Source organism: Uloborus diversus, unplaced genomic scaffold, assembly GCF_026930045.1.
Source record: "Uloborus diversus isolate 005 unplaced genomic scaffold, Udiv.v.3.1 scaffold_12, whole genome shotgun sequence".
NCBI lineage: Eukaryota > Metazoa > Arthropoda > Arachnida > Araneae > Uloboridae > Uloborus > Uloborus diversus.
The window spans coordinates 11016451-11031124 of record NW_026557876.1 but is presented as its reverse complement, the minus strand read 5'-3'; the positions used below and the strand labels follow the sequence as shown (position 1 = coordinate 11031124).

Sequence of the window (14674 nt, the reverse complement as noted above, 5' to 3'; positions counted from 1 at the left end):
TGGTCTTCAACGGTAGTTCTCATTAGTTATTTTTTTAAAATTAAAACATTATTCTAAACATTAAAATTATTTTGCCGAAAACATCCCTTTGCTTCTCGCTGCCTCCAATGGTCTTTAAATTGGTGGGAATAAAATTCTCTATCCTATCCCGACTGTCCAGGTAGTATCTTTCAGAACCTGGAGTTCTCTAATTGTGTACCAAATGTCGTGATCACTTATATTCAAAAATCTAGTAACTTTATAAGACAAAAAAAGACGTATCTGCTTAAAATGCTGAACATTTTTAACCAACTTCAAAAAAGGAGGTTATGATTTCGTCATGTGGCTTTTTAAGTATGTTTTTGTATTACTTGAAGAATACTGGACTGACTTGAAAAATTCTTTTTATGTTTGGAAGGGTATACTTCCCAGATGGTCCCATGCTAATTTTGTCTGGATCTGATGAGGGGTCCCGGAGAAATCTAAGAAACTTTGCATTTTATACGTCGTGGCTACGTAGACCAACTTTCATCACTGCGCGATACGTCACTAACAGGTCACGTGGTTTTGGCGTGAATGGTGAATTTTCGACGGAGGAATCTTGTCTTGAACAATATTTAATTCTCACGCATCGTAATGTTTGATTTTCACGGAGCCGCCTGTTAATTTTAATTATAGTCTTACTAATGTATTTATGACTCATTTAGCAAATGAGCAAATTAAATGAATTTTGCTACAAAAATAGTTGAATTAATTAATTTAATATAAAAAAATTTTGGTAAAAACTAACTTCATTTACCATTAAAGTTGTTTTTTTTTCAAATATTTCAGTTTTGAAATATATTTAGTGTCCAATTCAAGGGGAATTGAAGACAAAAATTTCCCTCCCCCCCTCCGATTAAACTTATATTCCTTATTAAATAGTATATCGTAACTGATGTCTAATTTCTGAAGTTTGACAAGTAGTCTAGATTCAATACTTCATGACGCCGTCAGTTTAATTTACATTTATGGCAGTACTAATTAACAGACTTCGTTGGAACTTTTTTTTATGTACTATGCTCCCCGATTACTAGAAGACGCCTCGACCAATTAGAAAAATTCTTTTTCTGTTTCAAATGGTATACTTCTCCCGGTCGTTTAATGGTCTTCAAGCCCGGGTATGAGGGATCCTGGAGAAATCGTGGGAACTCTTCAATTTTCATACTCCGACTTTGTTGTTTGTAAATTCAAAGCGTCTCACTTAGTGAACCGATTTTTATGGGTTTTTTGTTTGATGGAGAGGAGTGATCTAACTTAGGTCCCAAACCTTTGGTTCACCATATTTGTTCTTTAGAAAAAAGTTATGGGCAAAAGACAATAAACTTCATTTAATTTCAAAACTAAACGATTAATTACAAAATCCATTATTAAAGAAAGTGCCATAAGACAAAGGTACTTTCTTCACTCAATGTTAAAGAAAGTACCATAAAACATTAATACTAATGGGGGAGCCTGATAAGGGCATGGGAGGGAGGTTTGAGGGGTATTTTTCCTATTTAGGGGGCTCTTGCCCTTTGGAGGAATACCCCCCCCCCCCCAAATATTACCCTGTATTAGACAGTAGCAGTCATATCGCAAATTTTGCATACAGACTTCTGAAGCAAACAGGAAATTCATTTAGTAGGGTCAGGTGGGGTAAAATGGGTAGTCAAAATGGTTTGAATAACAAGTTATTTTAAATTATTATTTTTTTTTTTTTTTTGAGTTGGACATCATATTTGGCTGTTCTGAATTCTATTTTACAAAATATATTTTTTTAATAGATTATTTTTTAATGAGTGGTAAGACTTTAAATTGAAGTAGATAAATTCAAACCGCATTTTGTCTGCTTAAATTTCTATCTCCAGCTCCTGATATTTTGAAGAATTTTTATTACTGTGTCATTACATGTTTAGTTGGACATTTTTGTGCTGCTTCAACTTACAGGGAAGAAAAAATTTTTTATTTTTATTTTTAATCTCATATTTTGAAAATGGGATAAAATGGGTATATATATGGTAAGGCTTATCATTCCAACAAATTGTTTTAAAAGATATAGCATATTTTCTTTTAAATGAATATTAATTCATTTATGGTTCATTTAAAATGATTGAAACATAAAAATATGCAATTCCATGATTTTATAAAATAAACTTCGCTCCATCATAATCTATACAGATAATAAAACAAGATGTTTGTGTGTGTGTGTTTGTGGGGCGCATCCTGGGAAAACGGAAAGGCCTAGAAAGATGAAATTTGGTACACAGGTGCAGTTTTTGCCGAAAAATGTGCACCTCGGGCTTCGGTTTTTGATATTTTAATTAGAAAAAGTTATTTAATGTTTTATGTGGTTTTTTTTGCACTTTTTAGTACTTTTTACCTCACAGACCCCGAACCAATCGCACCACACTAATATTTTTTGTACTATAGTGTAGGAAATTTAATTTTAAATATGATGAATGAAAAAATTTTGAAAATAGAGCAATTTTTGTATTTTTTTTATAAATTTTTGAAAAAACCTTTATTTTGCATTTTTTTCTGGGTTTAATTTTTTTCGAAACCCATCCTGCAAAAAGTATTGAACCCTCAATTCTAAAATTTTAGTTGGTAATAGTAAAAACATTCTGCCCCCTTCAGAAGAAAAAAGTTTTGAAAAATACGCAGTAGTTTTTTTTTTTTTACAATTTTTTTAATGGCAGAACACAACGCGAGCTGTTCGCTTGCCGGCTGAGTTCCGAGCTTACCTCATCACGTGATCCAACTGAAATCGTTTGCCTTCTCTTCACCTTTTTTTTTTTTTGCAACTTTTTGAACACTACGGGGAACATAGAGCCTTTATTTTTCCGGGCTATTTTGATTAAATAAAGCCCGCGATTTTTTGCATGATCTTCGTTTTTGTTACGAATTGGCGGTTAGGTTAGGTAGATACAGAGATAGATAGAGGTTGAGTGGACAAAAAATGTTTCTGTTCTCGAATTAATACTTATATAAATAAAAAAAGATTGTACTGTCAGGAGGTAGATATCCGCAGATCGTATAGATTGATAGATAGACAAATATAGAGTTCGATATAGTAGATGGACAGCAAGAAAGAGGCATGCCCGTCATTTAAGGAATTTCAATGGGGTGTCAGTGCCCCCACCCCCCACACACACACCATGACTTTGAAAAAACAATGCTTTCACATAAAAGTGGAAGTGCTTTTTGTCATTTTTCGACAAAATTTGCATGAAGAGTACGTCGTTTGTGTCTCCCCCTCCTTTAAAAATATTCCAAACGACGGAACTGGAGATAGATCTAGAAAGTATTTTATTCAAACTACTAATGATATAGATAGATATAGATTGATTGATACCGCCACGAAATTTGTTTAAGCAGCCGCCGAAGGGGGCAACATCGGTGTAAAAAGGCGAATGATAATATTGAGAAAAAAGAGAAAAACATTGATTGCTAAATTGTCTAAGCAGCCACCGAAGGCGGCAACTCTGGCGCAAAAAGGCGAATGGCGTAAAAAGGCGGACCAGCTGGTCGCCGCAGGCGGCTAGTAAATAATAAGAAGTCAGCGATATACTTATTCTAGAGTTTGTGTGCACTTGCGCACAAAATAACAATTTCTTCAGAATATGCTGGGCCCAGCCTGTTGCTGGTCGTCACATTTGTATATGATTGCAATCAGATGCTATTAATATCTCTGATGTACCTTTAAATTCTTTAAACACATCCTCGTTTCAATCTGAAAAATATACGTCACAAAGCACAATTTCGTCACCTTAAAAAGATTTAAAAAGTGCAATATTGTCTGCAATTTCAACAAGAGCTTCAGATTTGACAACTATCTGTATGAGTTATATAAAACAACTTAAATGTATGCTGGCAAATACAGGAAGTATTGACAAAGATGTTTTGGAAAGGGTAAGAGTTGAAAATGAAAAAAATAATGAATTAAAAAACTAGAAAATAAAAAATAGTGGAAAAAGAAAGTTTCCATTTAGATGGAGTATCTGGAATAGAAACTGCTAAAAAAATGCTTATGAAGCAAAGTTTAAATACAGGTTCCTGGGTATAAATGTTATGCTCAGAGGAAACAAGCAAGAAAGAATTTATTGGTAAATATATGGCTGTTGAGGGAAATATCATGAGATAAAATATTTTTTTAAAAATCCGAGATGGGGGATTTTTTTAATTTTTCCTGATATAGATGACATGGATTTCATTGAAAAACATCAAATAATAAAAACATTTAATGAGTCACAATTTAACAATAGAGGCCATTACTTTTTTTTTTAAGAGTGACATAAATATTTTGTCAAATTTACTGTTTGCACTATTTTTTTTTTAAAATTAAATAGTTAAATTTTGTTAACTGACTCTTAAGTCTACGTTATCACACTGCATTGAACAAATAGTAATGCTTTCATACAGTCATAAACACTCCTCTTGAAAATAAATTTGTATCAAATTATGGGTGAAAATCATTTAGTTCTACTGTCAACATATGTAATGTATACACACACACACACACAAAAAAAAAAAAAAAAAAAAAAAAAAAATATTTTGACAAAAATATTTGCGTCAAAATCCAAAAGTAGACTATTTTATACCCATTTTACCCCACCTGACCCTATTTATATGAGGATTGTTATTATTCAAAGGAGGGGGCGACACTTGTCGATATTGCCCAGGGCAACAGAACTACTAGAGCCGGCCCTGCAATTAAGTAGGATTCGTTCCAAAAAAAAAAAAAAAAATGCAGACATTACAAGTAAAGATTTAAAATACCTGGGTATTTATTTTTAGGGGTAAATACCCAGGGTATGTACCCAGGTAAATACCCAAAATGGGTATTTACACGGGTATTTATTTCAAAAATTTATATTCAGCTAAAATACTTTTCTGTCTGTATTCCACTATGCATATATATAACCAACCATATACAAAACAATGAATTTTTGCTCAAAAATTGTATTTTGATCACATATTTAAAGAATTATTGTGTGAAATAACTTAACAATCTAATATGATATTCACATTAAATGTGTTCGATATGCCTAATCAATGTTCCCCATCTTTCTTTTTTGTTTTTCACTTTTCAAAGCAAAATTTAAAGTTCTACCAGTACAAATACAAAGTGAGTGATGAACTAACGCCTCCTAAATACTAAATGCCTATCGCGTTCTCCCTTTTAACATAGAGCAAAATGATCCCAGTAAGCATAATTTTGGTCTTTTGGCTACTGCCAACTATCGAAGGTCGAAAGCATTAGAAATTAAGAGCGGAGAAAGGAATTGGTTAAGTTCTAAATTTAAATTTTAAAATTAACGATTTGATTTGAATTGTTTGGATCTATCGTCATAGCAACACCATCCATGTATTGCCGTCAGGTAGTAGCATTTGTTTGTGTACCGGCGGAGGATCACTTTTAAAGCAAATGTGATAGGCATTTAGTATTTATAGGAGGCTTTGGACAAACTGATTGCAACTCAAAACCAAAACTAACTAGTAGTATGATATTATGAAAAATCAAAGATCAAAAGTTGTGCTAGCGCCATCTATGTGACGAAATTAAACTTAAATCCCTTTGCTTTACCCGATAAAAAATTAAATTATCCAGCCATCCTGTTTAAGTTTTAGACTAGTTCATTCTAAATTCTGACAGTTTTTTTGATATGATTTCATTACAATTTTAAGTAAAGAAATTATAGGAATATATAAATTTTTATATTTTTAATCCTTCATTTTACAGTTTATGATTTAAAAAGAAAATCATCACCTTTTGATACCACCTAAAGTTTTTTTTGGCAATATGCAATTACTACGGGATTTACCCTTCCTTCACATAAATACCCAAAAAATTATTTACCTTCCCACCCAACATCACTAATTGCGTGTATTAAAAATAGTTCGAATAAATTTTCATCATGAAGTACCTGGGTGCAAATGAGCAAGGCAACAGAAAACAATGGATTTTTTTCGTTTTGCTTATTAATGTGAAAACTGTTTCTATATTTGCCACGTTATGACTTAAACAGCAATAAAATAAATAAATAAATAACATCATAGTCTTAATAACTTCTCAGTAAATTCTTCCAAGCATCCCTCAGGTTTCCTTTTTTTTCATTTTGGATATGACTAACCTAGATTGTGATTTTGAAATCCTGAAGTTCATCATTGAACTGCTTATACTTGTTCATTTATGACATTGAAAAGAAAGATTCTTCGGTTCACGATATGTTTCTTTCATAATTTCATCAAGTCTTCCAATAAAAAATATTATAAACTGTGTAATCAGTTTTACCAATTATTTCATATTTAGATTAAAAAAAAAAAAAATCTGACTCACTTTTTGCATTTTTTTGTAAAATACCCAGTTTTTGGGTATTTACACAGGCCTTGGATAAATACCCAACAAATATTTACCTACCCACTGGGTATTTACCCGATCCACATTACTGATTACAAGACATACATAAAGATTGACAAATTTTTAAGACTAATATCCATAAAAGCATTCCATGATTGATGTTGTCTCTATTTCATTCTTACCTCAATACAAAAGACTCCAAATAGGCCTACTTAGACCAGGGTTGGGTTTTTTGCCGGCAAAAACGTATTTTTGCCGGGACAGTGGAAAAAACCATGGCAAAAATGGAAAAAAAACGGCGAAAATGGAAAAAACGGCAAAAACCTAATTGCAAATAAAGTAGCATTGTATTGTTAATCAAGAAATAGTGACAATATAATATAAATAATGCACTTTAATATTTTAGTTATGTCTCTCCATGTTACTTCTAATTTATAAGGTGAAAAATAAATTAAAAACAAATGTTGCTATTGCAAAACTTAAGATTTTAAATGTTTGCTAAAACAATTTTTTCAGAATGAACCAACTTTTATTTCTTTTATTTTATAGTTGCATCTTGATTAAGTGTATACTTTATATAGATATTTAGTATTCTGTAAAAAATGCTATAGGGCAGTTCTCAAAAGGTGGGAGCAAACACAGACCTCAACTTTGAAGCTTCAACACCAAATAACTTTCATTTTAATTAACTCAAAAATTTTTGAGTTAAATTATAATACTGTATAGAGACAAGAATTGACATAAATTATGGAAAAAATGCTCTTTAAATGCCCTTAAAAAATATTTTCTTTGCTAAAAGGCGCAATTTTGGACATACCAAAACGTTAACTGAGCAAATGTACCATTAAAGAAAAATTTTTTTAAATTATTTCCATACGTTTCAAAAAAAATTTAAAGGTATGAATCTTACACTGAATAATTTTTTGTTAATATTTTACACAAATAACAAAAGTAAAGACAGATTATTCACTTTGTAAACGATTTTAGAAAATAGTAAGTTTGAAATTTGATGCATGTCCAAAATTTACGATCTTTACAATGCTATTTTTTGAGAACTAAGTATATGATGTTTTCATTTTAAAGGTGTTTATCGAGCCTCGGAATCAATTTTTAATTGTTTAAAAGTGGTTTCATAAGCTTTTATGCAGTATCTTAGAAGAAAAATAATTTTTTTTAAACGTACATGTGAGATGTCCAAATGGCGTTACGATCATTGACGCCGATAATTCTGTCCATTTATTCATAATTTTTGATGATCTACTGTCTTCTAACCTCAATAAAAAACGTTATTATAATGTTATCTTCTTTAATCCATTGGTATTCTGCATAATTAATATGTTACACATTGAACAATACATAAATTACAGTAGAAACATGGCTGCTTATGATCGAACCGAAAGCCATTTTGCGCTAAAATCGCCAAGCAAACCTCCGTTGGCGACAACACAGTATACGATAAGCTAAAGATTACCAGAGGGGAATTCCAATTTGACAAATGTAGTTTATCGTCAGCTGTACCAGTTTTGGCGACTTTATCACCTGCGCTAGCATTTTTTTTTTTTTTCCGCTTTTATTATTTTAGAATTCTTTTTCTCTTCTTTCTTTTGGAAACATAATTTAACGATCTCCAAATAGAAATACGAATTTCTTTCTTCAATAATTTTTTTAGACATCATTTTAATTCTTATGACATTAGAAAAAATATTCATTATTAAAACTGATGTCACTTTTTACAATTGTATTATTTTTAATTAGAAGCTTTTTTTTAACCTTGCATCAATTTCTTCAAAATCATTCCAAAACTTTATTAAATGTAAGGAGCAGCATGTATAGCCATTCAAGTATTTCATTAATATCCTCTTTATTATTAAATTGCAAAATTTAAAAAGTAGTAAATAAAATTTTCATTGGAAAAGTTAAAAATCAGATTAACAAATGTCAAAAATGGTGAAACTTACGTTATGATGATGTCCAAAATCCGCTACCTACAGGGAAACAATGTCCAAAATCTGTTACCTACAGATTGCTGATTTAATTTGCTAATTAACAATTTTTACAAATACCTGCTGTCTTTTCATGTTCATATATTGTGTTCTAGGTATGCATACTATAGAATAAAATCAAAATTGATGTCAAATTCGAAAATTTTTGAAATTGCTCAAAGTTAACTTTTTTGTTCCCACCTTTTGAGAACTGCCCTATAATAAACAAGCTAATTACATTTTCATTGTAAGTTAATTATTTGTCTTAGATGTTACTAACTGAAATTTTATATTAATGTTTAAAAATTTAAAAGTAAAAATGCTCCATAACTTTAAAAGTAAGTTAAACCTTTTTTTTTTAAACTATAAAATAATTGAATTAAAATTTTATCAAAATCTTTTCATGCTTTTACTTTTATATAAAAAGGAAAAAAACTGTCCGTAAGTTGTTAACACAAAATCTATTTTTGCCACTTTGGCAAAAACCTATTTTTGCCGGACGGTAAAAACGGTGGTTTTTTCCGCCCCCGGCAAAAACTTGCCAACCCTGACTTAGACAGCCTACAGGCTTTAGTCTAGGGCAGCGTCTTTTAAATTGTGTTCTGCTGAACCCCAGGGTTCTATGGAGATCACTCAAGGGTTCCTTGAAACTTTTTTTTTTCTTGAGACGTACCGAGGACTCGGTAACTACTCAGTACTCGGCCAAATTTTGATCAGATACTCGGCAAATACCGAGTTGTTGTAAAAAATTGAATATTGTTCAAAGCAGATTTTACAATTAATAAAATATTGCAAGCATATAATATACTGCAATCATTTACAATTTAAATTTATAAGTCAAATTCAAATTTTGAGATTAATGAAGTTTGTTATGCTTCAATGGAGTAAATCTCATATTTTAATGCCCCCAAAATTAATGAAACTGATTTATTAAAAATGGGGCGAAAAAGGTAATTACTGAAAATATGAAATTTTTATATTATTAAATGGACTTTTGCCACAAACAAAATTATGCATAAAAAGCATAAAAATATCTTTTCTTAAAAAATAAAACAACGTTAAAAGCACAAATGTGCAGGAACACTGCAGACACATGTTTTGGCATTAGAAGGAATGCTTTTTTCAATGCACAAAATGTGAGCTTATGGATTTACAGACATCTCACAAAAGTCGGATTTTTTTACATTCATTAGCTCACATTTTATGCACCGAAAAAGATGTTCCTTGTAATGCAGAAACTTGTGCCTGCAGCGCTCCTGCACATTTGTGCTATTAACGTTTCATTAGCTTTTAAAAATTATTTAGGTTTGGTGCACTAGAAGTATAGATTGATATAATTTGACCAACTTGATCAATCCTACCTTTTATGTATTTGTTCATTTTTAATTTAAAAAATAACTTATTTATAAGATTATTGACACAAACAAAAGCTTTTAAAAAATGCATAAATAAATTTCAGCTGGAATTTTTTATAAAAAACTATTCGTTGGACATGGAGGTCTATGCTACTATTCTAATGAGTTCAAAATTTGTCACGTGTGTGTCGGGGTTTTTTGTTAAAACATAATTGGAACTCGGTAACTCGGTACTAGGCCGAGTACTCGGTACTCGGCCTAAGTGCTACTCGGTACGTCTCTATTTCTTTTTACAAAAAGTCAAATTAGTCACCTAAAAATTAGGTTTGTGTTCAGTGTCTAATGAGCACTTTCCGGTGAGAAAATTTTAATCAGGGATTTAAAAGCCATTTTATATTCCTTGTACCAGAAATTTAAAATAATAACGTGTTGAACCTGACATGAGAATGCAACTTTTTTCCAGAAAACCTGACATTTAGGAAGTATCTGTCATAGTAAAAATAGGAGTTACTCGATCATTCAAATAAAAAACTTTAAAATTTTCTTTGAAACGAGTTGTAGATAGTAATCAGCAGACTTGGATAAAATGGAAAGCTTTCTGTGAACTCAAATCCTAACTGGAAAATTTTCTGCAGTTAAGTGTTTTGCCTAACTCACCCTTGAATAAAGAATTAAATTTATATTCAAATATGAAAGAGAAATAATTTTTTTCTTTTTTTACCAATAACATAGTTTGTGCTTATTTTTCACCAACTGATCAAAACTGCCAAAACTAATATTTTCTTCACACATGTATACTTTAAAAGGCTTTTAGAAAAAGGCTTTAACAGAAATAAACTGGTATTTTTTAGAAAATTCCCTTTAAAAAAAATATGTATATATATTTTTTCTTAACGTTAGCAGTTTGAAAAAAAAAAATACTGCAGAGCCAAACATTTTTCTGCGCGTTTGTCTATATTATGCAAGACAAATCAGAGAAATTGAGTTAATTTTTAAATTAGTGTTTTAAGTCAAAATTTTTTTTTTTTAATTTAAAAAGCTTTTATTAAAAATGAACCATTCCTAGAATGTTGCATGCAAACTATACTATTAAGGAAAACATTGGGGTTCCACCAAGAATGGACATTCAAAAGGATTCCACTTATCAAACAAATTAAGAAACACTGGTCTAGAGTGACCCTAAACTCAGGGTTCAACCCTCTACTGAAGGTCACTGCGACCTCTAAAAAATGTCTTCATTCGGCAAATTTTATCAGACGATTCGACAAGCACATTATTCCAATCTGCAGAATGTGTTCTATTTGGCAAAATTATCATCATTCGGCGAAATTTGCAGTTCTATTCGCAAAAGTTAAGATTATTCGGCGAAATTTGGAGTTCGATTTCGAAAATGAAGTCTTCTGCCCTCTCTTAAATTTTAGTTCTTTCGCCTTGCCTAGACTCAGAGTTTGGAGAGTATAGAAACAAATGAAATAAAAAAAATAAATAAATAAGACAAAAAATTCAAGAAAATCGCACCTCTGGATACTTTTCTTTATAATCTGCTGAGGCTTTTGCTACTCTTGCGCTATTATCCAGAAATTTGGAACTTTTTGAAGAAAAGCATGCCGCGCAGAGTTCCATCCATTACATTATCTTTACATTCGGATATTCGGTTGAAAGAAAGATTAGAGATTTATGCAGCGTAGCTCTCCTCTTCTTTAGCATTAGAACATCAGAAGACGTTGTAATAGCGTGGAAAAGTTGCGAATTTTAAAGAAAAACAAAGGAAAAAAAGAATTATGGAACTCGATTGACATCTTCCGTTCGCGCATGGGGCCTAAAGTTTGACAAAATATGAAAAAAATTAAGTATTTTTGAGATTTTTTTAAAAAAATGTTAAGATGTTTTCTTAATGTAATAATTTGTAACGTCTTTAAACAGATCCTCAAACCATTGCGTTTAAATTTGGTTTCGATCAGCTAAAATCTTTCGGTCGCGCATGGGCCCCAAAATTTTCCAAAATAATGAAAAAGTTATTTTTATGGGTTTTCGGAATTTGATGAATAATCAGTATTTAAATAGATTTATAAAAACCACCCGACTGTCCCCAGCTTCAAAAGCAAATAGGTCTTCAAAGTGATGGATTGGGTCCCCCTCGCCGATCTCCTAACCGGTTAATAACCGTTGCGTTCTATCATCAACCGGTTACCATTTTAAGCTGTTGATTGGTTGATTGAAGTAGGTGATCAATAGCTGTCACGTGATTGGTTAACCGGTAGCTACCGGTTGAGCTCGTCGAATGCAAGCAAAGTTTTCTTTTTCCTCCGCATTATATATAAACTGTAAACCGTAATCATCAGTTGTTCTTAGGATTCCATTCCGACATATCATTATTCTTTTTTACGCATGTTCGGCGCGAGATTGGAAACGAGTTGCGTTTCATTCTTGGTAAGTTATATTACTGAAGATTTTTGCTTGAAAATTTGATATATTTCCTTGCAGCAATATGCATGGAAAAATGATCTGGTTTCCAAATTTTGCGAAGTAAAATATAATATTTCTTGTGTCATCTCAAAAGCAGAAATAGCATGTTCTGTCATAATCTGCATAAAAAAGGCTAAAAGTGTGATGTAGTTCTGATTTTTCAATATGTTATATGTTGTTTCGGTCGGTTGGAATATTATAAATCAAAGTTTTCAGTTTTCAAAAAGCTGTGCTCGCTGTGTAATTCGGATTTTTTTTAAAAATGTTTCCTTTTCTATCTCCTAAATTATGCACCGTTGACACTGAATGTGAATACACGTTTTAAAGTACATTAAATTTTGAATGAATTCGGAGATATCGTGGGGTGTTTCAATAATTGGGAATCTGGTGCGGACGTCTCATTTTTTGGCGTAAATAATTTTATTTTGGTAACCCTGCGGATTTATAGTAACCCTATGTGAATAGATGTTTCGGTTCTCTTTGTTTAGATTTGCAACAAAAAGTACCTCTCGCGCAGGTACTGGAGCCAAAAATTGATGCCAAGGAAGAAAAATCGCCCGATTCCCAATTATTGAAATATCCCCGATATCGTATGCTTCAAAAACTGCGAATTTTTACGAAAAATTAAAAAAAAAATTGCTATGATCACATTTTGGGCCAAATATTGACATAAATTCCCATTGTACAAGAAAAACCTGTTAAGAGCAGGGTTTAAGCTCCACACCCGCCCCTAGGCAGATTTGAAACCTTCCCCCCGCCCCCCCTTAATCTACAAGCAAAATTTCATTAACTCAAAAAAAAAAAAAAAAACACCCCTTGAAGTAACAATCTTAACATGATGAGGTTTTATATTCAGGGGCACTCAATTGGAGGTCTCTGGGAATTCTCAACATTTTCTTTTTTTAATTTCTTAATTTTTTTTTCAGATGCCTAAATGCTCCTTCTCAACAGATGTTATTTATGAATGACATGTATGCATGCTCATATTTTATCATTAGGTAAAATGGGAACTTCGATAGGCAGCTTGAGAATCTCCTTCCCCCAAAAGCAAGAGCCCTTCCCCTCAAATGAAAAAAACACCCCCAAAACAAGACCCCCTAAAAATTTCAATGGCACAGTCTGCGTCATGATCCCCCCCCCCCCAAGATGAGCATCCCACCCCCTAATAATAAAAATTAGTTCAGGGCGCTCCTGTTCATTTGATCTTGTAGATTGTTCGTGGCTCAGTCACTGTTCTAGGGTAGGTTATTAAACAATTCACATGCGATCAATTAAAATTAGATTTACCTTCTCTGTACACTAATTTACATATTTAATAGATTGTGTTTATCATTTTCTCATAGCCCAATAGATTTATAAAACTTGTTCTCTTTCATTCTTTGAAGTTTAAAATCATTTCCTTCTAAGGCAATGCAAATGAATTGTTGTAAAATAATAAAAATTTTAAAATATAATGATAATACAGAAGAAGACCATTATAACTAGAGACGTACCGAGTAAGCACTTTCGCCGAGTACCGAGTTACCAAGTACCAATTATGTTTTATGAAGAACCACTGACACACATGTGATGAATTTTGAACTTATTGGAATAGTAGTATAGGCCTCCTTGTCCATATAATAGTTTTTAAAACTAAATTCCTGCTGAAATTCAATTTACGCATTATATAAACAAATTTGTTTGTGTCAAAAATTTTACAAAAAAATTATTTTTAAAATTAAAAATAAATAAATAAAAGGTATGATTAATCCAGTTGGAATTAAAACAAATTTATACCAATCAATTATAGTTTTAGTCCGCAAAACATAAATAATTTTAATACAACAAATGTGCAGGAACACTGCAGACATGTGTTTCTGCCCCCCCCCCCTGTTACAAGGAACGTCTTTTTCAGTGCATAACATGTGAGCTAAAGAATGTTAAGACATTCGACAAAAAAATCTGACTTTTGTCGGATGCCTTTAAATCCACGAGCTCCCATGTTGTGCATTGAAAAAGGAATTCCTTGCAATGCCAAAACACATGTCTGCAGTGTTCCTGCACTGTGCTTTTAACGTTGTTTTATTTCCTTTTATTTTTTAAGCAAAGGTATTTTCATAATTTTTTATAATTAATTTTTGTTTGTAACAAAAATCCATTTTTAACATAAAAATTCCATATTTTCTATACTTTTTTTGCATAATTTTACATAAATAATTTTTATCAACTTTGGGGACATTAAAATAAAGATTTATTCCATTGAAGCATTACAAACTTAATTATTCTCAAAATTTAAAATTTGACTTATAAATTTTAATTGTAAATGTTTGCAGAATATAATGCTTGCTCTTTTTTCTATAAATTTTAGTATCTGCCTTGGACAATATTCAATTTTTTGCAACTACTCGGTATTGGCCGAGTATCTGATCAGAATTTGGCCGAGTACCGAGTACTCGGCAAATTGGTCGAGTACCGAGTAGTTACCGATTACTCGGTACGTCTCTAATTCTAACGCACACCTTGGGACCAGA

At 31.6% G+C, this 14674-nt stretch overlaps 1 protein-coding gene across 1 annotated transcript in view; it reads right to left on the bottom strand.

Annotated features, from left to right (window-relative positions):
- Positions 1 to 14674, bottom strand: part of LOC129232469 (E3 ubiquitin-protein ligase mib1-like) — a 51850-nt gene that overhangs the window by 26606 nt on the left and 10570 nt on the right. The gene's annotated exons all lie outside the window — the stretch shown is intronic.